Source organism: Lonchura striata, chromosome 2 (genome assembly GCF_050655825.1).
Source record: "Lonchura striata isolate lonStrDom1 chromosome 2, ASM5065582v1, whole genome shotgun sequence".
NCBI lineage: Eukaryota > Metazoa > Chordata > Aves > Passeriformes > Estrildidae > Lonchura > Lonchura striata.
The window spans coordinates 29,174,222-29,201,172 of NC_140704.1; the positions used below are offsets into that span (position 1 = coordinate 29,174,222).

At 36.0% G+C, this 26,951-nt stretch overlaps 1 protein-coding gene and 1 long non-coding RNA gene across 2 annotated transcripts in view; one reads left to right on the plus strand and one right to left on the minus strand.

Moving 5' to 3' along the window:
- The window catches only part of LOC146768164 (uncharacterized), a 60,401-nt gene extending 34,204 nt beyond the window's left edge, over positions 1-26,197 (plus strand). Inside the window, exons 2-3 of the long non-coding RNA XR_014953232.1 lie at positions 200-426; positions 9,324-26,197. This is a non-coding gene — a long non-coding RNA (uncharacterized LOC146768164). The remainder of the gene's footprint in view (positions 1-199; positions 427-9,323) is intronic.
- The window catches only part of MEOX2 (mesenchyme homeobox 2), a 52,911-nt gene that overhangs the window by 16,068 nt on the left and 9,892 nt on the right, over positions 1-26,951 (minus strand). The gene's annotated exons all lie outside the window — the stretch shown is intronic.

Sequence of the window (26,951 nt, forward strand, 5' to 3'; positions counted from 1 at the left end):
ATACTAGTTAGGTGATCATGAGTCTCTTGCTGTCATCTGACCTGCTTGCTGCAGTGTTGCTGTGGTTCATGTAAAGCTGCTTTTTATATCCTATTGATGTTGTACTGCTTGGAATTTTAGTTTTAAAATTTGGGGTTGTTTTAATTCCCAAGGAGAAAGAATCAAGGTTTACTAATAGGTTGTTGTTTTTTTTTTACAGTCTCTATAAAGCCAAGATTGGGAACTCCCATTTCTTTCTGACCTTCAAGACTCTGTTCATATCACCTGACTAGCTTCTCTTTGGTGGAAAATGGGTGGGAGACTTGGAAGAGATTCTTGGCAGAACTCACATCTGCCTACATCTGTTTTGCAGCTGTTGCAACTAAGGCAAGAAAAAGGTCCCAAGAACCTTCGTTTTCTTCTACTGGCTACATCTTATGCCAAGTGGTAGGTGTAGAGGCAGAGAACAAAGCCTAGGGGGAACTCAGTTAGACTACTTGCCTCTCAAAAGGCACACATAAAACACATACAGATGGTACTAACCACTTGATGAAAAATACAGTAATCTATATTGTCTGTCTTTCGCCTGCTGCCAGGCAAATTCTGGCACACTTTCAGAAGATGTAGCCTACATGCAGGTATTTGTCTCTCTTTTGGAAACCTTTGTTCTTTAGATGTCAAGTAATGTAGGCAGTTAAACACTGCTTTGACGGACACAGGTCATGCCTTTTCTTAGAACTGTTTTTATCACTTTTCAAAAACTACAAGCAGCATCTTTAATATCTCCTGTTAGACAAAAATACTTGTTGGTAACTGATGTAAGAAGGTACCGTTTGGAAAGACATTCAGAGTTATAAATGGCTGTTCCACAAATCTTTGAAGACTAAGATTTTTGCCAAATTTAATAACAGCTCAAGATTTATTTTTAAAAAAATCATTCCTAATCACACTATTCCCCACCCTCAAAAATTGCTTCTGCTTTACTTTAAGGAATGGTTTATTCTTAATCCAAACATCTGTATTATCCCAGCAGAGTTTCTATTTCGTTCTCTCTACATCAACAGCTGAAGCATGCCAAGCAAACACAGGATCAAACTCCTGTGTGTAGAATATGAACAGTGATAATTTTGATGATTTTACTTCTGATACATGCCTAAGGGAAAAAAAAAAGACTAATCACAGAACATGGAAAGAGACTAGAGGAGATATCTATGTTACAAAGATATGCTAGTAACCAGGTAGGGTCAGAATCAAAGGTAAAATGTGTAAGAAGCCCCTATTTTTTTCCTTAGATTAGTGCAACAGCTGACATACCTTCATTTCTCAGAGAGAAATGAACATTCAATTAATACCAGTAATGTAAATACCCAGACAAAAAATTTTCAAAAATAAATCAGATTGCTAGTGTTCTATTGTTAGTTACAGAATGTTTTCAGATCCTAATATCGACACTGAGTATGAGTAGTGACAATAACCACTAATGATTTTTGACAAAAAGGCCATAAAAATGTCACCTTTATTGCTCAATATTCAGGTTTTCATCTTTCATTAACAGTTGCCAACACTTACCCTTAAAAAACCCCAGCACTAGCAAACTTTTTCTAAATTTATTTCACTATTAATTTGTAGTGAAATTGGATAAATTATTTGTCCTTAATTGCATATCTTCCTATAAATGGTGATCAAGTGTTTGCCAATAACAACTACTACATAGGTATCTAGTTTGAAATGAAGCAATCTATGCAAAGTATTAAAAGCAAAAATCTTGCTACTTCTGAGTATTTTAATGTTTTATGAAAGAATATTTCTTTCAAAAATAAATCTTTGACATTTGTTTAAATAATTGATATGTAAAAAAACCTTCTAAAATCAAAATAACACAATAATGATACATGATTAAATTCAAAATGATTGCTTACTTTTATTTTTCTTTTGACATATGAACAATATTAACTAAGGGAAAAGTAGCAAGGAGATAGTGCAAAGGTGTCCATATGGTTCCTATTTTTTTGCCAGAAATTACGTGTGAGAGCAAGATTTACCAAGAAACAGTCGCCTCAAGACATTTTTGACATTTAATACAGAATATTAAGAAGTTTTTATATTACTTTTTTTCTAAATATTCAATTCAAAGTTGCTCAGAATTAGTATGAAAACTTATTCTGTATCCAAAACACTGCTTTTTGCTTTGCAGGTTCATAAATTAAACCTTTACTCCCTGCTTTTGTGTATAATATTTGTACAAAACGAAAAATAAGTCTATGTATCTGTGTTTACTTTGATGCACCTATTCTTATTTGCACCAAATTTTGCAGACTTTATTAATCTATTTTTGTTTCATAATTTCCCTTCTCTTCACAGTCATTTAAATAATGTTCTTAAAAGACTTTGCCTAGTGAAAAAGTATACTTCCAAATCACTGAACACCTTCAGTCTGAGTGTCTCTTTTGAGAATGTTATTAAAAGTATTTCTGGACCTGCAATTCACTAAGTATTGGAACAGACAACATCATCATTTCCATAATTCACAACTCTGCATGTGCAAGTAGACAAATCTGCACAGTAGCACAAGTACGTTGTCAAAACTACATGAATCCTTCTTTTCAGTCTAATGAAAGCAAATTTTGTTTGCTTATTGAGTTAATGGTTTCTAACAGTCTGTGACAATTAACAATTTAAAACAGCCTCATATCCACACCCAAAATAAACACTGACCTGGCTCAGCAAAACCTGTGGGGATTCTGAAACACACTGTATACTGTCCTAAACCATTACCTACAGGCTGTTGCTGCCAACATTTTGTTATTATTGCCTTCTGAAAATAAAAGTCTAGGAATTATACTGCAGTATCGGAAACATTGATTCATAACACTGTAGCAGCTAATGCTGCAGGTTCTTGAAGACACCTCTGCTTGAAAATATATTTTCCTACCTTCCAACCATATTGCATGTACAGGTGACTGCTTCTTCAAACTGTGCAGGTATTGAAGACAACACATGTATTATCTCATATGAGTGAGAATAGTAGTGATCGAGTGAGTAGATCTTCATGTGGGAGACACTAATCTCTGTCCAAAGTGTGTGTATAATCACAGCTTATCATAGGAAAGGAGACACAGGATTTCTCTGAAAATAATTTTACAAGCTGCATTTTAATAAGACATTTTATCTGCTGGGATTGACAATTACCATTTGCAGGTACACTCTGCAGATACATCTCATATATGCAGTAACAAATAACATGTGCTCTTTATTTTTCCTTTTTACCAAATGAGTTTTATAACTTGCTTTCATGCAGAGGAGTTTCATTAAATGATGTTGAGACCTATCAGGACCATCTCCCCAAAAATTAAGAGTGAATCTTCCAGAGTAAAATCTACCTATTAAATTAAACAAAAAGATTTTCTGTACTTTTTAGAACAAAGATCAACAAGTGAAGAAAACACTAGCTGAGATAGAAGTTTATATAATTTCTCTTTCCAACCAAGAGGAGGAGAATAACCAAACCCAGACCAACCAAACTCAGCCCAAACACTGTGCATACCAAAGTCATCATGGTTCTCATCATTCTGATGAAAGTTCTTCCCTGGAGAGTGGCTATATCAGAACTCCAAGGGGCATTAAAAGATTCCTTTTGGCACTACATTATTGTATAAAAGTTATACTTGGGAAAATAGATCTTCTCTGCCAAGATGGTATTTGAAAGATCTAAAGCACTAGAAACTGTAGGGAAGTGGTCGCTTGAGAAGAGAAATGAGTGTAAGACACACACAACTTACTTAGATAATCCCCTTTCAATAAGTCTTATCTCCCTAAAATCACAGGTTGTAGTTTTTACTTTAGCTTTGCCGATCAGAGACCCTTGTCCTGCCAAAAATACTAAGCAGTGTCCTGGGACTCAGAAAGCCATACATAACTCACATCTAAAAAAAAAAAAAGGAAAACCTTTTTAAAGGAAAAATACTTAAGTGATAAAAAATGCACTATGGATCATTTAATCCTTTGGCCAGTAAATTTTTTGAGAAAATGCTTTCTCTCACGTATGTGTAGATTTGCTTCTTTAGGCAAAATGTAGTTGAGGTTGCTCCACTTTCTATGACATATAAAATGCTATACATCTAGCTTATGATATTGCCCGCAAAAATTGACATGTGGGTAAGGAACGTTGCAGAGACTTGCTGCTAAGAAAGACACCAGTAATATACCAGAATATACCACTACACTTCCTGTATGTGCTACATAGAATTTAAACATCATAAAAAAAATTACGTTATCTTTTTTCTCTGCAAAGCCAGGCTGCCACTGTTAATGTATTAGAATCCAAATCACAGCATGATGGGAACATACATCAAGTGATGCATTTTACAAACCTTTTTTTATATAGTAACTTCTTTATATAAATAGCCATTAGTTTTTTGTGCTATCACATCAGCATTAAAAGTCCCTTATATTTAAGGAGCAGGACATTCCAATGCAAAACTAGCCATGTTTGCTTCCCAAATAGCAGCCAGCACTTGATAATAATTCTGTTGCTTGGAAAGTGCAGACCTTGTGGATACTATCCTTTGAATCAGTGAGTAAAACATTTTAATGTGGTTACTTAGTTACTCCATGGAAAGCTGTCAATTATTTAATTTTCTGCTACCACTATAATAAATCTGCATTATGAAATTTAACATATAGTTCTAATAAACAATTGTGTTTTACCTATAAGCAAACAGGCTTAATTTTTTTTACACATTATTCACATTATCCATAGTTTGCAGAAATCAAGGTGCAATTTGATTACAGGCTTCACTAAGTGTATAGCCTAGAGATCTTCCAAAGTTGATGTGTTCAAGATAGGCAGTGCCATTGCCTCCACTCCTCCCTCACACACAAGACCTTACATTAGAAAAAATAAAAAACAGAATTTTTAGTAATTCTTGTAGGTCTTGCAACAGACCTTGTAGAGCTGTGTTTGCACTGTATATCCCCTCATAATGGTTTGTCCCTCCACATCCCCTCTTTGTACTTGTTTGTCCATGCCAGCTTTCCCATTAGTATCTGTATGTCCATCAAACCCCAACCCATACCCCTGTCTCCTCCCAGGGGATGTGTCCATCACCTGGTGACCCTTCCCCTTTGTCCAGATCCTTCTCCCAGGGTCACCAGGTAACTGGACCCTGGCTGGGGCTCCTCCCCACCCCTCCTCAGGGGTCACTCTGAGGCCTTGCCCCCGAGAGCCGCTCCCATGTCCTTCCCCATTGCCTGCTCGGGTTTCCTGCCCCCTGTATGGGCTGATCTGGGCGGGGCCCTCTCTCTCTTGCTCGGGGTCTCTCCAGGCCCTCATTAAACTTTGGAACTAATCCTGAGGGAGAGCGCCTCTTTCCTTTGCTTGTGGGACCAGCTCGTCTTTGGACTCACGAGGGAGCTTCTCCAAGCCCCGGGATCCAAGGAGAAGTTCCTTCCCTCTGCCCGCCTCGCCCCGCTGCCCAGCTGGCCGGGCTCCACAGGGGATCTGTTCCCGTGGATTCGAGGGGGAGACGCAGCAAGACCTCATCGTTGTGCCATGAGATGTACCTTCACTAGAGCAAATGCCCTAGAAAAATGTCCTAGTGCCATCTAGGCCAGTTTCTTAGGATAGGCCAAGTTCTTCCCCAAATTACAGTGAGCAAACTGAAGAAGCTCAAGAATTTCAGTGGAATTTCTTGTCAACCACAAGGGTACCAGAGCTGGTTTTGCTCCCATTGTAAGTACTAGTTTACTTTGTGCAGGATCATGAGAAATCTTCAGTTGAATAAAGAAGAGTATTTTCTTAGGCTCCTTTATATATATATATATATTCAAAATATACAGGCAGAATTTACAGTCAAAATTATGCTGACTTGTAAGTTTTCTTTTTAAAAAAAGTTTATTGCAATTGTATAACCGCCTGTTTGAACAAAAAAATAAGAACTTTGCACATAAACCAAAAATCAAGGATTTTAGTTTTCCATACTTAGCAATAAAAGTTGAAACACTTTACAACAGTTTAATACAGACTGTTGAGGGCTCCATATTGCCTAATTCACTCATCTTTTCAAAGCTTCAGGATACAGTTACACAAAGGAAAATATAAATGGGTACCAACAATTCCACTTTAACTCTTTCTAAGAATTATTTTGCTGCTACAGGAAACAGGAAGCCATTTCACAGTGGTATTTTTAATGTAATTCTTCCACGTGTGTTACACTAGCTAATTTTTTTCCCATTCATCACAAAACAGATTTATTTGGGACCCCTTAGTGATGTAGTGAAAATTTTATATATGTTGAACATACGACAGAAAAAAAGCAGTATCTGGAGCAAATCTAACATCCAATACTTCTGTTTAATCCTATGTTAGTGTGCCCTTTCTCCATTTAAAAAAAAATTCAGTCCACTTGAAATGTTTTTCTAAAACCTGTCCTTTTTAAACACCCATAACTGGCCTCTAAATTATGTGTAGCACCTTGCAGAGCTGCAGGATCACAAATCACCTTCCATTTCACAGTCTTGATGAGTGTCACAACCCCCACATGCAATTCCATGTGGTCATTCTCTGCCTTAGTGGCTGTCCCTAGTGGACATGGCTCAGCTAGTGTGGCATTACAGCTTTCAGCATGAGGCACAAATGTAATCTCTGTCTGGGTCTCTAAGAAATATAGATTTCTGTGCAAATGTGTTTGCCTGCATATGTTTTAGTGACATATTTTGTAAATCTTATTATCCCTCAGAAAGCATTAAAATGAAACCAACAGGCCCAGCTGTGCTCATAACCTACCTGAGCAGATATCCAGACATTTTCAAAACAGAAACACACACACGCACGCACTCTCTCTCTCTCTCTCTCTCTCTCTCTCTCATACCCAATAGGGTTGATTTTCTGGGTTTCTTCTATTATTTCATTCACAGTTTACTTTACAGCACTGTGCTAAGTATAACACTAACTATAAAACTGGAAAAACAGTGAAAAGTACTTTCCCACATACAATTAAATGGAATTACCTGTCTTTCAGGGAAAGCCAAAACAAAAAATGCTGTAAAATAAAATTTTTCAGATGTTTTACCTGTTTATACCACTGGCTTGCAGGTCAACCAGGAAAGTTTCATTTGTCACTTAAAATTATTCCTATCTGTTAATATGAGATAGAAATCCTCCTAATGACTGCTTTGGAAGTTCTGAATATCAGCTAGTTTTGATTTGCCCTAATAGCTCCCCTATTTGGTACCATGCCACGTTTTCCTTTCTTTTTGTTTTCTTGAATAATTATTGTAAATGGCAGAATCCATCAAAAGCACCCAAGGGATTTGTCATGTTTGATGCTAACACCATTTCATTTTCAACCTACAGTACAGGTTAGTTATAGTTAAGGTTGGAAAAATGCTCACATAATTAAACTGAAAACCCAAAATACATCTCTAGATAGTATATTGGGTGAAAGAAATAAATCTGTAAAAGAAATAAAGATTAGCTAATAATTTAGGTTCTAGATATATGATACTAAATATTTTACAGTCTGGGAGGTCTTTTGGATTACTAATTTTTCTTGATTGCTAACTATCAACTTACATAGTTAAAGCCTGTGATTCATAAATGAAAGCTTTGACAGAGTACAATTTTAAAAATCCTTCAACTTCCATGTGAGTAAAAAGATGTAGTGTAATTTTTGGAGGCCTTCCTGTGTTTTAAGATGAATGTGCAAGAAAATACTGTATATCCAAAAGGGGAAGTTAACTTCAAGTATGGGTTCAAGAACAGATTTTGAATGGCAAAATTTAATGCCATACTTGTACTGCTCCTTTTTACCTTATCTAGTGAGACTATAGTTACAGCAATTGAAAATTATAAACCATCTTTTACCTTTAAAAATGGACTGCTACTTCCAAAGAAGTTGATATTCCCTACAAAGTCTTAATTCTTTATTTAGAAAATACATTAACAAGGGACAGATTGTGCAAACATGTCAGTGTGTACATAAAGTTCTGGTCTCAAGTGAGCCCATTGAGAAGAAATATGCTAAGAAAAAGAAAAGAAACCCCCACAACCCAAAAGCACCCAATAATTAAACCCCATGTCCACAGTATTTTAGTAGAATTAAAAAGTATTCTTTTTCTCCAGCTTTATTTCTAACTCCTTGACAGTGATGCAAAATCTTTCTGCAATCACTAAACTCATACAAAAGTAAAAACATTAAAAACTTTTGTTTTCTCCAGTCAGGGAGACCATTTGGCAAACAAATGTTAAATAATAGGGCCTGTCTCTTCCATCACTCACCTCCCATAGCTTGCTGCCTACAAGCTGGAGAATAAAGGCCCTCCTGCTTAAGTACTGTGCTAATGAAATATTCTGACAGTGCATGTCAAAGCCTAGTAAATCCTATATCTTTTCTACAATCCTATATAGTATATGTTTTACTCTTCTCAAAAAACCTCATTTTGAATACCCACCTCTACTGGGATAAGAAAAATTTTAAATATTCAATAAATATTGAAGATAAAATTTGGATAGGTATAACATTTTTTCTTCATCCTAGAAGTTGTAACACCAAAAACAAATTAAGAGGTTATTTAATTGTACAATTAAAACATTTCAAATCAGTACCCACATTTCTTAATGGGATTAGTTGTCACCTCCAGTAAGCATTGGCAGCTGGAGGTAACACATTGTTCATTGTTCCATATTTTGGCTTTGATAAGTACTACATCTTTCTAGGAAATTAAAATTAGTGTTACATTTCTTTGCTCTTCTTCCAACCCCAACCAGGGTTGGGCCTCTGCAGTAAGAACAGACACAATACTTGAGATTATCATATCCCAGAAAAAGGTGGGAAAATGTCGATAAAATTATTAGCATACCTACTTGAAGGATGTAGGAGTACACACTAAAAAGCAGAGGCTCAAAGCAGCAATGAAATCCCAGTATTCAGGGCCAGGCTTCATGCAACAGTAATGTATTCTGCATTTGCCTGTGCTAACAGGGTGAGGAAGTACAGTTGATAAATCTGCCTCTAAACCTCAAGAAATACCTTCTGAACTCTGGTCTGGCAGCTTTGAAAAAGAGTATGTAGCAGCATTCAAATTCAAGAGGAATTCGTAAAAGTAGAATAAAGGTCTGAAGCTTTAAAAAAAAAAAAAAAAAGAAGAGTTATAGCAGTTAGGCACAAGCCATGGGGCATTAGTCCTTTCAACATAAAACTTTATTTCATCTACTTTTAAACTACTCAGTCATGGAAATTCCACTCAACTGAATGAAATTATTAGATATTACACTATTTTTATCAAGGGTATCTTATTTTAAAATAGCACATCTTTGAAAGACCATTTCCAATCTTTTTTTACAGACTATTAACCACCGTGAATATGGGACTCTTGCTTTTGCTGCTCAGGATCTGGAGGCAAAGGAGACACTTATGGACAAGGGATTGTTTGCTTGTCATAACCACCCCTGCAATCTACTGGCTGATAGTTTCTCTTGATGCAAAACAAAACCTGAACCATCTGATCTCAACTGTCTGTTTCATGACAAAGTGTCAAAAGGCAGCTGTAAAGTGTTGAACAACTTCATTCCCTCTCTTAGCCACTGTTCTGCTTAGAGCTCCTTAGCAGCACAGCACGTTCAGGATTCATCTGCTTGCTGTTTGGCTATTTAAAGTGTTCAACTAGCATGACTTGCATCTCCCTTCCTTTCTGCATTCCCTAGTGACTCCAGGCAGTAGAATAAATGTCACTGAGGCTTGGAGTTATCATAGAGGCTGGACTGAGCATGCTCTGGTACAGCACAGCCCTACAAATGTTTTTTGTTGAATAACTGCACTGGTTGTTTCACGTTGTTGCGATGTTTTCCAGGGGATTTATAGGCCTCTAGGGCACTGAAAACATGGAGCAATGTCTACTCTCACAGATATAAACATTGGTTTGAGTAAATAGTTAACTTTTGCTGGTGTAAGAGCATTTGGCAGATGTTCTTAGTCATAAACAAGAATTCTCCATCTCTCAAAACAGAAAGAAAAATTGGATATTGACTTTCTCTATCATCTAAAAATCCAGCCTTCTCCTTCAGCAAAATTGAATCCAGTTCAGTTCACAAATCTGAGTCAAAAATCAAAAGGAAAGGAAGTTAAAATGTTGTTCTGTTATGGTTATAACTGTGCTGAACTCATATGAAAATCAAATACCATAACATGCTGATACATCTGATGTTTTTATGCAAGACTGCCTTGTTTCCATTAAACAGCAAAAAGGCGGCTACTGTTTAACTGATGAAACTGATGGAAAATCCTCATTACTATATAAACAGTGGTATAAGCATAAAAAGTGTTTAGTTTATGCATCTGTGCATTTAGCTGAACAATAAGCTTTTTCTAAATACAATTTGGTGCCTTCCTACCCTCATGTATTTTCACTTTCTTTTTGAAAGCAGGAAATCTGTGTCTTCTCATGCCTTGAAATATAGACAAACAAAAAAGATCAATTATTTTTGTATTATTTATCATTTTTTTGTCAACTAACCCACCAGAAAAGCCATGTACATTGATTCTAGAATTGTAGTTTTACTTTAAAGTCTGATTTTTCTCTATTTTTTTGTTGGTTTTTTGTTTTATTTTGTTTTAGTCTGGTTTGTTTTGGGTTTTTTGTTTATTGGTTTTGGTTTTGGGGTTTTTATTTTGTTTTTCCTTTTCTTTCTTTATTTCCAAGGGAGACTCAGATCTACTGTCACCCTAAAAGACCTCATTGGCTACATCATTTAGTTACTCTGCTTTGGGGGTTGGACTGCTTACTTATTTGGTGTTATTCAAAAATGCACAATGAATCTATTTTTCAATTATGGCTTCCATCTCTAGTTAGTTCACCTCTTTAGAATTGATCTAGTCCTAATTAAAAATTCCAGTATCAACTTCTTTCTTTCTTCACTCATTCTCATTATGTCAGCACAGTAAGCCCTTGACATAATAAAAGTTGTCTTGAGTCAACTGCCATGCAAGCTAATCTTCAGTTTCCTGGACAAAATCTGAGAACCTCAAAAAATCACCAGTCATTCCTTCTTGAATTGCACCAATAATGACCAGATAAGAAGTTCAAATTAGATATCCTTCAACAGGAAATTAATTCACCCATAACTTAACATTCAGGCCAAATACGATTATCTGTGTGGATGGTGTCCTGTTTGTAAAAAGAACCTGCTCCTCACAAACTACAGAATAGATCCATACTACAGAAAACAGGAGCTCATTTCAGACTGTTACTACTTGAAAATATTCATCATTAATTCTGAGAGAAGGGGCACTATCAGGACCCTCATGCATGACCCTACTAAGCCTTAAAGGGAAGTAAATAAATAAATATTTTTATACTATGACTTGGAAAAGCCAGCAAGTCAATCAAAGAGTGAAGCTAGAAATGCTAGTTCCCTATGTAGGAGGACATTTTTTTCTTTCAAAAACTGTAGAAAGGAACCAGAAGCTCTTTTTTTGCATAAGGACATATATGCTCATGTATGAGACAAATAAAGTCACAAATATATTATTATTTTGCATTAGTGCAGCAGTGGTGGTTAAAGAGCTACCTTGTTGTGCTGGACACTGCATGCTATCAAAGGAAAGTCCATGCTCCCAAGAGCGCACAATGCATTTATCATATGCTGCAGCTAACTTCTTCATGGTGATAACAAACACGTGAAAATGTTCATCAGTGTATCCTAGCTGTTATCCTCCTGGGCATTATACCAGAGAAGGTTTTAGGGAGAGATGGAAAATCTCACAACCTCCTTCAGTTTAGTCTCACAATTCATCAACAGTTCCCATCTTGGAAAATACTTTGATTCTTGTTCAAGAAAAGTGTGGCAATACTGACCAATTTTTTATAATTACAGACTTCTTTACATATAAATAGTATTGGACAAAATTCACATTTTAAATAACAGTTCAGGAGAAAAAAAGGGCAAACAAGATTAAGATTGTGCATGACTCAGATTGTACCACCAGAGCATAAGATGGTGTTCATGTCTCATCCCACTGTGGCACAACTACAGAAGCAACAGCAGCACAGTCTGTTTCTCCATGTCAACATGGTTTTCTTAAGTGGTCTGATTCTGAAATTTCCTACAGTATGCTTATGACCAAAAAAAAGCATGTATTTTTGTTGATAAAGTTGAGTGATATTAAAGAATTATAGGAAAATGTCAAAATATGCAATATCCTCAGACTTAGATTCAGCAAAAGCCTAAGGAAAGGAAACATGCTAGAGTCTAAACCAAGAATAAAAGAGGGCAAAAGCAACATGAATACAATATATAGTCCATAACAAACCTTTGTGGACATCTCCAAGAAGGTGTGCAAACCTTTTGTGAGAGCTATGTCAATAGATACCCAGATCTGCTGAGCTACATTGTAATTTAACAACTGAAAGCACCAGTTTTTATAGGTATAACCAGAGTATATTCTACATGACAAATTGCTACTATGCAATATGGGTATGATCTATTCTTTTAATGAACTCTAAGAATTTAAACAGATTAAGAGATCATTATAGCCTGAAATCTGACTTAATAAACCAGAAATATATTTAGGAAGCAGAAATAACAATTATCCAAAGATGGTTCCAGGATGGCAGCAATATCTGAAATTATACAGGTGTCATTGCAAATGCAAGATAACCATTTGTCAATAAGATAACTAGGAAAATCAGACATTTATTTTTAGGCAATTCATATGTCAAGTTGCCAAAGAGTAAGATCACTGATCAATTTTTATATTTTCACCTACCTAAGTATACTGAGAGGACAGGTATTTTGAAATTCCCTTTGCACACAGGAGATGTTTAAGGGAATCAAAATAATTTTTAAACTTGACAAAAGAGCACACATAGTGTACGAAGATCATTACCTCACATCCAGTTCTGAAAACCTGTTTACAAGTCATAATCCCACAGAGCACAAATATAGGATATGAACAATAAGTTGTTCCACAATTCCCAGTGTGAAAGAAAGTAGAAGAAAATGCTTAGAAAAGTACAGTGCGTTTTGTACCCATTTTTCTAAGGAAAATTACTTTTGATGAATCAAAGTGCTGTTCTATTTTAGTAATTTCTCTACATCTTCTGCTGCTATTGATCATAAAATGTACCTATCCCATTTTTACTGGTTATTCCAGAATTTTCTCTCAGATACAGAACCTTGTGAATCATTATGAGTACAATGTCCTGGACTATCTGTACCATTTCTTTCTCATTCAATATTCAATATATCTATTCAATATTTCTAAAAAAGCAGTTAAGAAGCAGTAAGGCAATAGGGTTGAAGTGTCAAAAATTATGTTCAGCTCCTCGTTTGCTCTAAATAGATATTAAGAAAAATGTAGGAAATGTCAATGTTCTATCCAGAGGAAGTTATCACTTGGACAAAGCATAGCTGACTCTAGACAAGACCAAAGTACTTGTCTGAAATGCATCCTTCTCTCTGAATACCTTCCACCTCACTCCCCCTCCTCTTGATGTTAAGATGTGCAGGCAGATGCCCTTGTCACTGTCTGGCCCCTGTGCATTTGCTTGGATTGATGCTGACCATGCTTAATTCCCTCTCCAGATGATGAAGATTATGTCTTGTCCTACCCAAAACAAAGCAGTCACCAATGAGAAGAATTTGCTAACTGATGTAATGCATATGCAGGTATTAAGTCACACATCCTCAAAAAAAATTTGAGTTGCTACATAAACACTCAAGTAGTCTGCTTAGTGTGAAGATTCACATGACCACTTTCCTTTCCTGCTCTGCACACCAGCTCCCCTTTGAAGTAAGGAGTCTCAAGGTCTCTCTCCAGCTGTTTAAAGACCTCAGCAGAAACAGAATAAGCAACCTGGCAGCTTTTTCTCTCCAAGATAAGAGTTTTCCAAGACAACTGTGCTCTATTGAAACAATTCTAAAACTTTGGAGTGTGAGAGGCTCACAAATGCAGAGCCAGATCTTTTTTCCTGCCTATACTGAATCTCCATTCCCATAAAAGTGAATTCATAGTTTATAGGAGCAGACCAAAATCTCTCTTAACTCAGATTTAATAAGTTATGCACATATACATAGCACAAAATAAAGGTCTATGTATTACATACAGGAAGAAGCTAATTATTTTCTGCCATATTAGTATATGGAATTCATGAACACGTCATCTTTTAGTTCTCATAAAGCATCTTAAAAACTGTTTATTATTTCAGTTCATCTCATTCTAAAAGTACTCAACCAGCATAAACAGTGAACCAGGCTTGAAAAACCAACTGCAGCTTTTGTTTTGAACACCTGAACATTTCTGATGTTTACATGGAGTTCATTCAATCATTCCAAACTTATATTCTGTGTCTGGAGTAATTATTAGAAAAGAATCACAGAATCACAGAATAATCTGAGGTGGAAGGGACCCACGAAGTCCAACACTTTAATGAATATATCTTTTTGACTGGATTTATGCTGTCTGCACAATAGTTTTTTTCAGGTCAATTTTTTCTGGAAGACAAAGTAAACAGGAAATTCACAACATTTAAGTGTTACAAAACTAGCTATCAAAATAAAAAGAAGTTTCCAAGTTATGAGCTCAGTATTACTTAAAATGGCTTAAAGATTCAATTTTAGCGCTACTTCATCCAACTATTTTTGATCTGGAAAAAAAATCTGCTTCTTCATTACATTCATTACAACTTCAGAGACTTTAAATGAATCACTAGAAATGTGATCCCTTCCTTGTTCAGTAAAATGCAGAAACATGCTTTACAGTTGTTGTATAGCTAATATTCCTTGAAGTGCCTGTAAAATAGAGCTAAGTGTTTAGTGACCCTCAAATTTTCTTTCATCCTGTAACAAGGTTCTTTAGCAGTAACACTAATAAATAATCTAAGGACATAATCAAAGAATCCTTATGCAATTTCATTTACACCTCCCTTAGCTATACCCGAGTTTATTTAATCTCATGGGAGTTTTCCCATCACATTTTGCCTGTGATGCATCAAGGTCTGAACAGTTGTGTAGTTTCAACAAAAGGGCCTTTCCAGGACTTAAAGCTATCAAAACCACTTCAGAAAAGTCATCTATAAGTACATTTTCAGTTTGCACATGGATTCATTTCAGAATATTTTGCCAATTGCAATTTGGAAAGCGATTCCATTTTTTTAAGTGAGTAGTGTATTTTGTAGGAATTGCACTGTCATACAAATGGCATAGACATGCCTTTCTTTTCCTTGCTTTTGTCTTGTTACTGGTAAAAAGAACCACACAGGATTAAACATGAGCTAAAAAATAAATATTATCAACTGGAGCCCCATTTTTTTTCCAAAATCAGAATTAGTATCTGCCACTATAGCAAGTGTCCTTTTGTTGTAGATTTACACCATTTTACTATGGGTCTGGTTTATATCTCCCCATCATTAATGCAATCTATTATTAATACAGGCAAAAAATAAAGAAAAGAGGAAGGGAAGCCCCATCTCACTATCACATGAGGTTTTGTGATGGAGTAAGATCCTGGATCAGTGAGATATGGTGCGACACATCTCACTGGTTCCACACAACATTTTATCTTCAATTCCTTCCAATACTTCAGTATATTACCACTAAGGAAAATAGAGACACTTCAGCACTGTGCTGGGAGCATGCAAACACTCGGTCATGGCAGGAAAGGGATTGATACCAGAATGGCTCCTTAAGTCACTTTTTTGTAACTTTTTTAAAATGCCCATATTAACTTACAAAAATCACTATAAACTGAGAGCATCAGATGTCAATCTGAATACAGGGATTAGAATAAGCTTTGGACAGAGTAGAACTGAAGCCTGTGGTCACAGTTGAAGTAATTACAATAATAGTTTCTACTGTACTGTAAGTTCAAAATGTGAAGTATTAAGTTTGCTAGCAATAAAAAGTAGAGTGGAAAAATAAGCAGTATAAAAGGAAAATAAGTAGTTTTAAATTATTTGTTCTTATAAGAGCAAATTTAATATTTTATTTATGGGACTCAGCAGAAAAAAAAAAAATAAAACAAAACATACTGGCTGTGAATCCAAATCCAAGATAGAACTTTTACTGGGCATATAATAACGTTGCTTTCCAACAATAACAGTATTCTAACAAAGAAAAAAGAAGTCATTGGAAATACAGATGTCAAAACTCTTAACAAGATTTAAATTATTTTGAAAAGTGGAATGGATAAAAAAATGTGAAAGGTTTTTCAATGCTATTTATAAACTACATTGTAAAACTGTCCCATTTAAAAATTCTCAGCTTCTGCTATGCCAGGGGTCCACTCCTAACAAAGATTCATTAGATTTTCCTGAAAATTTTGGCTTTCTTCTATTACTGATTTTTCCTTCCATGATTTCACCTTCAATTACAAGCTTCTTGTAGTTTTTATAGTCACAGACATTTGTACAAGTAGAATCAGTTTTTTATTGGGAAGAAAGCTTAAAGCTACTTTGCTGAAAGTAACTGCAGACTTTTAACTGCAGCTTTTTTCTTCAGTTTTATAAATAAGTAAACTGTGCTAGCTAAGTTAACCTAAAAATTAGTTACAGAAGCAAAAATCAATACTTTTCCCTTTCACAATGACCATACTTTCCTATCAGAAGCCTAACTTCCACAGCCTTTTTCAGCAGAAATAGACCACCAACGAACAACTAGATCCATTTAAAGACTTTACTATTTTTCCAAGACTAATTTTTCACATTGAAAAGAGGTAGATGATAACACTTAAGTCAGAGGTTGTTGGGAACAGAGACTGCAATGAAATAAATTCCAGCTCAAGAGTAAAGAAAAAGCAGATGCAAACTTACACATGAGAACACTAAAGGTAGTCAAGGCCCCGAGGGGTGACCTGTGGAATGAAACACAACGTGCAGCAAGCAGAGGACCATCTAGTTGAAAAATGGAGCATGAGAAGTGTGGAAGTCAGAAATATGGACCAGGAAAACAACAGCTAATGCAATGGATATCACAGACCTAGAAGAGTTTCCTGGACTCTTTCAAACTTCCTCTGTCCCTGTGAAACTGACTTGCTTTAAGTAGTTTCCAAGGGCCTGCAATTCATTTCTTGGCTAGGCAAGCTTACTTTCACTGAACACAGTGATCTGAGGTTTGTTTGAATTCCTGCTCTGTGGAAATCTACTGTATTTTCTAGCAGGTGTGAGAACACTGAGGCTCCTTCAGTTGCAGCTCATTTCCACTTTCTAACTACTTTATCTCCGTGGATGAAGCAAAAGTGACTTTTGTGTTTCCTGGCAGTCTGCTGCTTCAAAGAACCTTATAGTGATTTGTTTATTTCAGAGGAAATGGAGACCAGTCAGTGATGACAGATTTATTGGTTAAATGGACATCACAAAAAAAATTTCATGAAGCACAGGCTGGCTCTAGCCACACTGTGAGAACTCATAGTACGGGGTGATGTGCATTCCAGGAGTCCAGTCCTATTTAATCCACTCCACTCTAATCTGTACATTTATACTACACCTTTCACGCAGTTTCCGAGAGCTCTGTACAGAAATGTAATAACCACTGTAGTGAAACATATCCAGGTATGTTGATGGCCTACATTTAGGCTTGAAAATGCGGCAAAAGGAACCAGACTGCTGAATACCTCCTGGCAATGAGTCAGACAGTGACAGGCAAGAAAAAAACGGGTGCCCACTTTCTTCCTATTACATCTCAAGATAGAAGAGAATTTTTTATTTCTGGAGAGACAGCTTACAATTTGGCAATTCATAATAGCTCCTAGTGGGTGAGAAATTTACATTGGAGCAATTAAATATGAAACTTGATATGAAAATTATTAAGACTCAATATAAGTTGTGCAATATAGTTGATCAAATACAGTACAAGAGGAAAAGGAGTTTCAGCATTTAGTAGGTTTGCAATGCATGAAGGATTATTCTGAAATTATTGCATAATTTCAATGTGAAAAAAAATTAATTAAAGTATTGTAGAGAAAGATACTACCAGACTTATGTTGCTATGGTCTTCCAGTGATAACTGGCTGTGATAATTGCATCTGTCAAAGAAGGTAAAACAGACTTATGAATAACATTCAGGAACCTGTTTTGAAAATCCCAGATAACCAGACAACTGCCGCTTCTCTGTTAGGGTGAAGAACACTGGTCAAAGCAAGCACTGAGACACAACCAGCAGAGCATTCCACTTGATCTGGATTCAATTTCAGAAAAATAGCTGGCTGAGGTCGTGCATCAGCCAAACAAACATACCATTTGGAAAGAAGCTGGAATATTTGTTGAGGCAGAGAAATATATCTGTACATCACCTCAAGACATATGGTTGGCTAAAGCACATCTGCCAATAATTGGCTCAAAAAATCATCAAAATGTTAAAAATGCCTCTATTTAAGTTGGTAAAATAAAGAGTGATATTTATTCTTTGGAGACATATACCTGCTCAAAAATAACCTGATAGGTAAATTACCCAGCTTTTAGTAACTGACATTGTCATTGCATTTTGATTCCTCCCATTTCCCAGTCTAGTTTGACATCCTGAATGTTTTATTTCTGTGTATACATAAGGAAATGTTAGCTGGTTTTGTCCTCTATATAGACTGAAGATCTGAAGTATAGAGTAACTACAGTACTGTTTCAAGATTATCGAAGGAAATGAAACTAGAAAGATCTACACAGGGATTCCTGTAGGGAGCATAGTCATGGAGAACTGCCCAAAGTAATGTACTTGCTTCTCTGCAGGGGCAGTTTGCCTGGCAAAATTATAATGCTAAGTTTTTGGAAACTAAACTTTTTCTCCTTGATTTCTTGACACTGTCTTCGTTCAAAGCAACTCATCTTCTCTACTTTGGGGTTGCAGGGTATCATGAGGGCTTTTTTAATTAAAATTTCATCTTTTAAGCCTACTAATAGCCTCACCCTTTTAATGTGTTTAATTTTTTAGAATTTTTAACCCAAGAATGAAGCCCAAAGGTGTTTTTAAATCATAGACAACATCCTAAACACCCCACAGCAGAGAAGAATTTCAAATGGTACTTTTATTGTATGTGAGTGTGTGAGTGTGTGTGAGTGTGTGGGTGCATGTGTGTGGAGGTGTGTGCATGCATGCATACAGAACTTAGGTGAAAATAAGAGCTAATCTTTACTATTGTTTTCTTAACTGTAAGAAGGCACAGTAGATACTTTGCTTGATCTCGATTTAACCCAATGCTGCTATTATGTATTTCATGATCATCTATATCTTATCAACCCTAAAGTATAAGCGCACTGATATGCAGCCATCTAGACATAGAATCAGTTGAGAAGTTCTCTAGGACTGGAAGCTTACTTCATGGAAGAAAGTGCAAAGCCCTGCTTCCTCTAAAATATTTTGTATTTTACAGGATAGCTAGCCTAAAGCAAACAAAAGCATATGAATTTACATCATTTTAAGAGTCCACACTCTGCTTGAACTCCTTGCAGAGGTGTTATCAAAACATTAGATGCAGAGAATTAATGTCTCCACGATGAAAGCAATATGAGGGACATGTATTTTTAAAATTCAGGACATGCTGAAGGGGTTGCAGCCTTGCAATATTAACAATAGACCACCTAACAATAAGCAAATTCTTAAAGGATATAGATGTGGGACAATTCTGGAACATAATGTTAACAGTCAAGTTCTATAGCCAAGAAGAGATAGACTAAAACCTAAAAGCTGCCTCAACACAAAAGGATCAGCTTTCAAGAAAACTGCACACCCAACTGTTACCATTTAGGCACCTAAATGAAGAACAATGGGGGCTTCTGGGTTCTGAGCCCTTTCAAGCATCTGGTCCAAATTCTTTTCCTCCATATGAATCAAAACAAATGTTTAGGCTACTAACTTTCCATTGCCCTTTAAGTTTAATGCCAGCTTTTCCAGCTTTTAAATTCCTTAGTATAGTTAGAAGAATAAAACACTAACTTTGCAGAATACCCAGTTAGGGACTATTTGCTGTATTTTATTATTTGTAGCTGGCATAAACTTTGTATAGAGTATTTGTAAAACTGTATCTTTCAAAACAATATATTTTAGAGCAATTTTTTTTGTTTAATACATTTAATGTTTAATACATTAATCCATCTTGGCTATCCAAAGGTGGTCAAAAATTAACTCACGGATTTGAAGACTGAAAACAGCATACACACTGAAAATCAGCATAAAGCAAAACATAGCAGAAGAAACAGTCAAAAAAATACCAAGTTAATTATACAAGAAAACAAAAAGGAGATCACATAATGGTGTGGCAATAGAATGTAAGTCAATATGTGCATCAGCACACCCTGCTAAGGGAAGTTTTAAACCTACAGAATTCCTGCTGTTCAAGACAACTAAGTCCAACCTACAGAGGCATGGATCCTCATACAGGAGCTGCAATGCTCTGCAAGAGTCCAGGATACATCATTGTGCCTGGACTCTGGTACATCCTAGGATGTTTAAAATCTGTACTAAATAATAATAAGAATGTTTTTAAATGTTAGAGGGCAACCATGAAGACAGACAGGAATTATAGTAGTACACACCTCTGCAAATCGAACAGATCACACAGAAAATGTACAGCATTGCCTGATGCTAATGCTGGGTGAGTAATAGTCCATTTCCAGTCCTCCTCCCCCTTGGGAAAACTGGTCTGAAGAAAAGTGTGATCTCAAACATATTCAGAAAATCTCCGATTAAAAAAACAGAAATTTTGCAGGCCTGTTACAGAGAATACTGAAATATTCAACACTTTCAAGCAAGTTCATGACTGGACAAAAGGAAATAACACCTGAGTTTCTCACTTTATTTTTAAAGCACATACAGCAGCAAAGGACAGAGCAACTAGTGAACATACAAAAGTATGAATGGAAATCTGGGTTTTCTTCTGACTTGAAGCAAGAAGAACTTTGCTTCAAGAACCACGTAAACAGAGTTAGCAGAAGGCATCTTTGCTAATTTATATAAGTTAATTTAATAAAATATAAGGTGTGACAAAAACCATACAGATGATTTTCAGCTTTTGTTTTACTGAATAAGAACCCTTCCCATCAGTTTTTCTTTTCCAAACTAGGTTCAAAGTTTCTACTGCTCTGTAATTCTTACAAAAATTATGTCCTCTAAACTATACTATGCTAAATGGCCATTATGCCAAAGTTAAGTCTGAGCTTCAGTCATATAAAGAATTTTTATGAAGAAAAAGAAACAAAAAAATTTGGAATTAGTGACTTGAAGAAAACAAATACTCCCCAAACTGACTACTACTATCTATAAGAATGTATGACAACTGCCTTTTAAATCTGGATAACAAAGAGAAGGGATAAATTACTGAGGACTGTAGTAGAGAATGAGACAAGGCTCAGAAAAAGAAAATTCAGAGTTTTTTAAGATGAGTAGCAGGCCAAAATTCCTGCAACTGAGATTTATTATACCATGGAGTCTGATTCCCAAGATGTCTAATGAAGGCAAGCTATTTTTTAAAATCCAAATGAGCATTTAATAAATGAGTACCACACTCAAAAACCATATATGTAACCCATTTTGTCATACTGAATTGAAAGGAATCAACCCACACTCAAGCTTTTTAGTCATCACTATTTCACTCCATCTGTCATTCGTCTAATAAAAGAATATTAATATGGATTGCTGTTTGGCAGGGGGTACCTTTTTCCCTGTACATAAGATTCCTCTACATAAATCAGCCATACAAAAATGAAATTAATTATATTATAATTAATACTCTCAGGGGGGTTGTTCAACCACTGTCCACTGTATTATCTGACCATCATCCACATTCATTACACTGGAAATAATGTCATCACTAATAGACACTGCAGAGTATGTAATTCTTCTTTGGAACCAGCATGGAGAAAAGAGGAAAAGAGAGGGGAAGAGATGGAGAGAAGTGTTTTTACTCTTCTGTATATGTTGGAAGCGAGGTGAGGGGTGATGAGAGTCAGTATGATTATGACCAAAATACTTTTCAGCTATGGCAATTTTGCCGCATTTCCTCAAGAGGAGCAGCCTCTCGATCCTTTTTAATATTTTAATATCCTTATTAGTCTCTAGTTCAAGAAGTGTGTGCAAGAACGTACTTAACTCTCATTGAAGTCAATGTCTCTTAAGCATATGCTCATTTTTTTTCACAAATCAGGACTTTAATCTGTTCCTTATGCACATTTAGGATTACAGAGAGGTCTTCTGTTTTTTTGAAGTTACTGGAAACATCAGCTTGCTGATGAGAGGTGGGGGAAGGGAAGACTCCACTGTCAGAAGCCTATAACTTTTCTATATTTTTTCTAAATTTTGACCATTTGTCTAGAAGATTATTTGTCTATAGGATCAGAAGATCATTTGTCTGCATTAAAAAAAAAAAAAAAGTCTTCTCAAATAGTCAAATTCTTATGTGTCCTTCAGAAATGTGAGTTATTGACATAACACACTTATAGGTTTTTGTTAGCATCTCCTCCCTTCCTCCCCTATAAAGCTGGTAGAGCTCTTACCAAAAACCCAAAGAGATTTACTCCTAGCAAGGGAAGAGTTGAGACAAAAGCTGTAAAACTGTCTCCATCCTACCCTGCAAATGCACCTCAATTCTGGCATCTACTGGTTTTGTCTACTTCAGTCCTGGAATAATACCCTCTTCACTGAGCCTGAAGGTTGTGCCAAACTTTATGGTGATTTTTTTTTTTATGTGGAAAAAAGCCCACTGGAGACTAGCCCTAAAGCAGCCAATCTTGTGAGCTGATCCTCACGTGATTTTATGTCTCCAGAGTTTAGATTTGATATTCGGTAATTTTACCATGCATTCTGATATTACACTTAAAAACTCTAGACACTGAAAATAACTGAAAAATTGCTAAGCTCAAGCATTCAAAAGGTATCATCAGAACTTTGCTTTTCTCTCCCTTCCTAAAGCTTCTTCCTCCTTCCTAAACTGGTTTTAAAACATGTTTAGAAATAAAATAACACAACATAACCAAATGCTGCTCTAGTCAAATCACATGGACTATCCAGGCCCCTATCTACTCTTATTTTAGATTTGATATATGTATGCATCTATGTATATATGTATATATGCCAAATCTAAAATAACATACATAGTCCAGATATATGTTAATGTCTATTATATCAGTGAAATTTAATCACATAAAAATATTTTATTGTTTTCAAAACTCTTCTTACAGAAAACTGGAGCAAAAGAACAATTTGCCAATGCTATTTAAAGAGTTTACAGGCCCCTTCAAAATGAGACTTTACTGTCTTTGAACCACATTCCTTCTGCCGCAAGTAATTACCCAAATTCTTGGAGTTAAAAGAGTGCATTTTAAGAAAGTTAAATTTTTTTCACACATTTGGCTTAGATTCAAGTACTTCTATTTTACACACAGCCCTGCTATTAGACACTAAATCAGTATTGTCAGGTCTAGGTCATGCTTGATTTTTGCTATAGCTGTGTACAGAATCTTCTCTGTGGTCCACACTCTTTTGGAGTAAAAACCTCTAGAGAAGAGAGGGCATATGAAGGACCTTTTTTTGTTCTTTTTTTTTTTTTTTCTGTTCACTTCCTGTCTTGCACACTTTTCTTACAGACCAAAGTCCACAGAAGAGCCGTGACAGACCGACCATTACCAAAAAGAAGTACATGGTAAAAGAGACAATAGCTTAGTGAAAATGGGTAATGACAGAATATTGGTTTTAGATGTTTCTTGCATGTACGTGAGCCATACTGAAGACAGAGAAAAGTGTGAATGGAAAAAGGAAGAACGTGGTTAAGACAGCATGGAGAAAATGTTGAGGTAGGTAAGAAACAGGATCCAAAATATTGACTGAGGCACTGGGCAACGCCTTACAGTGAAATTAGTTTAACTCCGAGAATATAAGATGGAACCAGAAGAATGATTTTAGGAAGGAAATTTCAAAAGGATGCGATTGAAAGGTATGATCATTTCATCAGCTTTGATTTAGGCAGGCTTAAAATAAGATCCAGGAGAGGACCAGAGCAGAAAAAACAGGATTTAATTTCTGCTAAGTGGTATAAAAGTCATTTGCAAAACAATCTGAAAACATGTTGAAAAGAGAGAAGACAAAAAGAAATAACTTGCAAAGTGTCACAGCAAAATAAGTTTTTCTAAATCATAGCTTTCAACCTGGTCAGAAAAAACAGTAGCCTATGGCCTTGCACTAGGGAAACCAAAGACAAAGGTTTTTTTTATGCCCCTACAAGATGCTTTGAGCTCACCCAAGTCTCTTTTGTGAGCACTTTTTTCCTACATCTGTGCATTCTTACCCTGGAAGGAAAGGAAATGCTGTCTGGATTTGTAAAAAAACCGACCTTCACCACATAAAGTTTGGCTTTATGGAGAGCAGAGATATATGAGCCATTAAATGACATGACAGGGAAGGTGCAAAGGCTGACTAGTGAGACCTCCTTTTTTGTGCTTGTTGTCCAACAGGATACACATATTCCCTAGACTTGTTTCAGTTCCAAAATTCACAGAAATGCTCTTCCAGAGGTACTTAGGGAACATGTACTCACCTCCAATATCTTCTGAATTAGAAAGGCTTCATGTAGGTTTGCATTAACACCTTAGATAGGAGAAATACTTCTTGCATTTCCACCTCATTGTAGATTACAGGTCTGCTTTTTGCAGTAAGACTTTGCTGTTAGGTTAACAAAGTCCTTTTAGTTAACAGGACAGCAATAAGATGCAGCGAGACCCCCACTATATGGGTAACACCAAGCTTTCCAGTTATCTACATAAGAAACCCAATTAAATGCTTCCCGGTTAACATGGATGCATCTTTCTGTTTGTGTGTGAATTAAGACTATCGATTATCTGTGGAAACATACTCAAAATACACAAGATAAGCCTAAGCCTCCATAAATAATATTTTCAGGTTATCTACTCGTACGTGGTAGAACTACAAACATATCCTAGCCGCACAGCATCGAGCTGAAGGAATCAACAACAGGGTAGTAAATGACATGCTTGTGCTTAACTTTATCAACATTATACTGTTAATTCCAGAAAAATTATACACAGTAACCTAAACTGTGACAGAATTAGAGTAACAGACTGGCAAAACTGTGACTACTGCAGGAGGAAAGGAAATGGCTTTCCCAAGAACTTTGAAGGACTGGATCATTCTCTAAGTTATATTTCACCAAACATACTTTAAAATGGCTGGGCATTTTTAGCCACTGTACTTGAAACACACAACCTCTATCCAAAAAAATTGTTTGCTTGGGTGTCATGTGTGGCAAAGCATTCCCAATCTGCTTGCAAATATAAAAATCTGAAATCTTTGATATTTCTCATGCCAGCAGACTGCAAACTCAATTGGCAATATTCTTTGTCTGTATTTCAGTTTGGAACCAGAGAAATAAAGATCGATGTATAGGGTTTGAATGCTATTAGATTTCTGTACATACCCTCATATTAAAGTAATAAAGACATTTGCCTCACAAAGTTGTAGCAATGTACTGACATGTAGAAGAAAAGGAGTTAGAATGAGTGAAGGAAAAATGAAAACGCAAAACTAAGCAAAACTATAAGGAAGTTCAGCAGAATATTTCTTCATAATATGGAGCAATCAAAATTGTTTGCACTCTTGTTTCCAGTTTTTTTCTCCTGTGAATGTTCGCATTATTTTTTTTTAATTTAGAAATTAAGACATTTCATTTGCCACTTTTAACACCAAACAAATAATACAGACAGAATTGCCGCTCTCTTTATTGACCCAATAAGCTATTTAAAAAATCATGTAAATTAAGTGCTAATAATACCAAAAAAAGAGATAATTCTGCAGATTCAAGATGCTCCATGAACAACTGCTAATGAACCCTTCTATTTTTATCTGACTTATAATTGTTTCATCTTGCATTGCCAAATAGAACTAACATTACATTACCTTATTTAGCAGATCACTGCAGTTCTTAAGTTATTGTAGGTTACATCTAATGGAAATCCAATTAAGGTAAAGGGTTGTATTTTTTGTTTTGAAATTAAGAGAGTGCTCATGTTGCATGGATGAATGGAAATTGAAAGGCTATATAATCGCACAGTCCTTCAGAAATAGACTTGTGAAAAAAAAGAAATAGGGAGAGAGAGAGGGAGGGAGGGAGGGAAAGGGAGCCAGGAGTGAGACCATTAGTGTGTATTGTTCTAATGTCCTCAGGAACGCAAAGACTTAAGACACAGCTGCAGCTTGAGGTCATTGTGGTACTCCCAAAATAAGAATATAGGAATGGGGGGGGGGCGCGGGGAGGGGGGAAGAGCTTAATATTGCTATGTCAATTCTGAGTCAGTCAAACCAAACTGCAAAGAACTTGTAACATTCTCAGCTCTTCCTAAGCCTTGCATTAGGTGGGTATGAATTGCAGACTATTACTAGGTTTTAATGTCTAGTTTTGAAAATATAACTTTGAAAGGCGTGAATGTGCTTAAGCTCCAGTTATACTGCTGCTTTCTTCTGGCAGAAAATACTATTGGCATTCTAAGTACAGTTTTACAAGAAATCTTTGAGTGGTCAACATTGCCGTAGCTGCCCAAGCTTCCATTTACACCATTTTTAGCAATTCAGTGTAGCAAAGCCTCGCAAAATATGTTGTCATTTAGTTTATCAACAATTCTGATTTAAATTCTTTTTTCTTCTGTAAGCCAAGCTGATATTCTCACAAATTTGGGAGATATTTTCACAAATCTAGTCACTATTCCTACCGTTCTTTATACAGTAATAAGCACATTTTAATGAGTAATTTTTACTTGTTCACATATTCTACGAAGCCTACAGCTTTCTGTTATTCTTCACCAGATGAAAGAAAATGAAAGGCTTGAAAAGCTATTGAGACTGATGTGCCTGAGGAGCCTCACTCACTGTGTCAAAACACCCTCTGCCAAAGAGGCCTCCATGCACACTCAGCGTATACTGCATGCATCTAGAATATGCCATTTTTTCCTTGGCAGGTAGAAAACTCCACAGTTCATTCAGCTCTCTT